Source organism: Lathamus discolor, chromosome Z (genome assembly GCF_037157495.1).
Source record: "Lathamus discolor isolate bLatDis1 chromosome Z, bLatDis1.hap1, whole genome shotgun sequence".
NCBI classification, from domain to species: Eukaryota; Metazoa; Chordata; class Aves; order Psittaciformes; family Psittacidae; genus Lathamus; species Lathamus discolor.
This window is the reverse complement of record NC_088909.1, coordinates 55,737,818-55,741,709: the sequence shown is the minus strand read 5'-3', so window position 1 is coordinate 55,741,709 and position 3,892 is coordinate 55,737,818.

Sequence of the window (3,892 nt, the reverse complement as noted above, 5' to 3'; positions counted from 1 at the left end):
AGGGTGGGCAGCAGTCCCTGCTGTCTTGCTTTCCTCCTCTGCCAGCCGCATGACGTAACCCTAAACCAGATCTTGTGCAGACCCCCAAATATAATTCAAGAGAAATGGGCTTATTCTAGAGAGCTACCCTTGAATATCTCAGCAGTCTCAGCCTCCTTCTCTCTAAGCAAGGATCCTTAAAAATGTTTTACCTCTTATTCTTCCATTTACCCAGTATGTTGCAAAAGCACCCAGATTTGCCCGTAGTCACAGACAAATTTAACACTGCATTCCCTCCAGTTCTCTCCCTCTTTGTGTCCCTTCTCCTTTCTGCACATTTCCATCCAACAGGAAAACTCCTTGTATAAAACAGCGTCAAAACAGTTGTCCCAAGAGGGAAGAGCAGAATCCAGTGAAACGGAGCAGAAAGGAGGCAAGCGACAAAAGTCTGTGCCTTGCATTGCTCAGATTCTGGGGGGCTGCCAGCTAAAGCAAAAGAGTCTCTGAATTCCCCCTCAGTGAGGTGTTACTGAGGTGACTGAAAATGGTAGACGAATAAAACATTGTTCAAGCTCCTGAGTCCAGAAAATGAAAACTCAGGTTTTTTTGAGCTTTCCTCTATTTACTGAGAGATGAAATGAAACTGGATACTAGCCCCAGTGGCTCATGATTTATTTAACTTTGAGATGATAGCTTTTTATATTAGAAAAACATTATTCTACCTGTTTGGTTCACCTTCCACAAAAGAACAGTCGTGTTAAATTCCGGGCTTCTTGCAAGGCTTTATTTTGGTATTAGTACATATATAATGATATATAGAATCTCATATGGAAAAATGTGTGCACATGTAAATTTTTACATATAATTCCATTTATGTGAAATTAGAAAAATAATTATATATACTGACAGAATACTCCAAAGGCTTCACAGTATCTCCATACTTTTGCATTTTTCACAGGGTTAGGGAGTCACTTTTGAATGCATTACTGCATTTTACATGTGCACTGTACAAGTCTTCTGTTGTCTCACACCTTCCCCAGTGTGAGAATTGGTATCAATTCCCCCAGTGAGATTTTGGTATCAAGGAAAGGAAGAAACCATTACCACCAGGAGTATGTGACTGTTGAATGTGTAAAAATAACGCTCTTCCAGGCAACAGGCAAGCCTTAAAAGAGGAAAAGCTACTCATCATACAGTAAGAGCAGGGGGGAGACTAACAGAGCTTTAGATTCAACCCTGTGAGCAGATCTAAGTTTAACACAGGCCCAGAGGATGCAAAGCCCAAGTCAGGAACAATAACTCACTTCATGTCAAAGCCCAGTGAAGAATTTCTTTTGACAGCTCTTGTTTCATGCTCCCAGTGAGCTTACTGTCTTCCTGCACAGGCAAACGAGCCTGACCTCTCCCATTCACCCACAAGCTGGCCGCATATAAAATGGCCATTAATTCCAGCTGGCACATGGGTTTGGCTGAGGCCCTTCCTTCCTGTCAGTAACAGGGAGAAAGCGCTGGGGGGATGTGTGGAGGAATGAGGCACAATCAGCAGCAATCCACAGACTTCCATTGTGAGCTAAGTGGTTTGCACCTCTTAACTAATCATTTATGGTCATGACAACATTTAGGTATAAACAGTTATGGCTGATTAGGATCAAGCATAAGCAGCATATTTTCCCCAGAAGCACAAACAAAAGTAGCAGCTGACTCTGGATCAGATGAAAATTTAAGAAATAAAGCATTCCAAAAGCTGTGGGGTTTTTTTGTTTGTTTGTTTGTGGGTGTTTTGGGGCTTTTTTTGGGGGGGGATTGGTTTTTTTTTTTAAGTTTCTTATTTTACACAAATAAGCTGATTAGTAACTTTAACCTAAGCAAAATATGAAGATAAACATCTTCCACTGAAAAGGCCAATGAGACACACTTCCTTCCATGTACAGACTGCAGGGCTTCAGCATAGTTAGAAGGGTTAGTTAGAAGACACTAACCTAGAAGTGTTTTTGAAAAGGAAACACACTGGACAAGGTGAACATGGACAGATCCTTAGGATTCACAAGACTGGCTGGTTGGCTTGTAGTTGGACAAGACTTATTTGAAGGGAGAATTGGGCACTGATCTGAACGTAGGATTTACAACCTGAAAATACAGCCATCTGTCAGTAGAAACAGCTAGCAAAAAAGAAGCCAAAAACATTTATCAGCAAAGATCTTCAATATAGTCAAGTTTTCTACATGAAACTGTGTCATATTCTTTAACACAAACATGGTAGTGGCTAAACTGACCCAAAGCACTTCATTAAACTTTACTATCTTACTGAAAAGTTCAAACTCTGAGGACCAGACAAGTAAGCAGTGAGAGTAGAATGTGGGGAATTTAGCCCCAAGAATTATCACGTATTATCAACTGTCTGATAGCTAGCAACAGAAGTTTGTTTGTGCAATCTAGGAAAGGTAACAAGCTTTAAAGCAGTCTGACAGGATACACAAAGCTAGTGGTGGGGTTTGGTTATGTAGGGGTTTTTTGTTTGGATTTTTTTGTTCTTTGTTAAAAGCACATCCCAGATCATCGATTACAGTACAGTTCTACCCTAAGGTACCAATCATACACGCCTTACCCAGAGTCAACATGAAGACAAATATAACTTTCCCAGGGGAACTTCTCATCTGCCCAGATATGTAGCACTTACTGTTATGGGGCAGTTTTGTTACGGAATTTAATTTATTTGAAGAGCTAAGAAAACACCTCTATTTTAACTTGTGCATTCACTCTGAACATCCAAGTAGTAGACCCATGCATTATAATCTGGCAATTAGTTAGAACAGCTTATACGTTCTCAGACCCAAAAACCGGATTAAGTTTGAAATTACTGCTATTCAGGATGCTGCCATCCTCTCTTCCAAGTGCTATTTAGACAAGCCTAGGAAGTATTTAAGCTGAAGTCACTTCATCTAACTAAATTTGTATCTATTGCCATACAAAACTTTAGGTTTCCTTAGCTTAAATAGCCAGAATTAGTGTGACAGCTGCTGGGGAACCAAGAATGTTCAACCCAAGAATGGCTGAAGCTCAGACTCACCTTAAAACAGAAATAAGGCTTGAGGATTAAAAGAACCCCTTAAGATGAATGAAACGGCTTTCAGACATGATATATGAAAGCAGGTGGTTAGGAGATGAACAAAACAGACAGAGGAAATGCAGGTAGTCAGCAGTCGATATCAGAAGGCAGAAGAGTGGTATTGAAAGGAATTTAAGTGGGAACTATTTCATTTGCAAGCACAGAATAAAATCAAGACACCATTTAACAGTAAGCAGGAAAATAATAAAACGACTCAGTAAGGGGATTTACGTATTGTGCAGTGTGGCTACAAATGTATTGAGCACAAAATACATACATTTAAGTTTCTGTAACTAGTTTTCAAGTGATTCCAATGCAGTTGGTTTTCTGCCATGCCTCCCAACACCTGTCATACACAGAGCTTTTTACCTTTCGTGTGAAAAGCTCAATGAAAAGATTAGAAAAAGCCAAGTCAAATGACAGAGCAAGCACCAAGTGCTTTCTTTGTAGAGTACCTCAAAGCAAAGTATCAACACTACTTCTAAATTTCCAACATGTTTTGTGGCAAAGATACCCATCTCTAAAATGTGATTCAAGGACGAGTAGTTAGAGAACTATCTGTTCAACTGTGAAGGGTTTATATGCTGAAGTTATTCTAAAAAACTAAGGATAACTCCAAAAGAGATTTAAGCACATGTGAATTAATTTCAGCAAAATATAAAACCCAAACCAGATGGTCCAGGTGTAAAAAGCCTCAAAAGAAAGGCACATCCATTTATTGATCTGAAGATTAGAACTCAAATCTATCAAAAGTACCATAAAGCTGTCATGTTACAGCATCATTGAACAAAGAAAAACATCCATGTA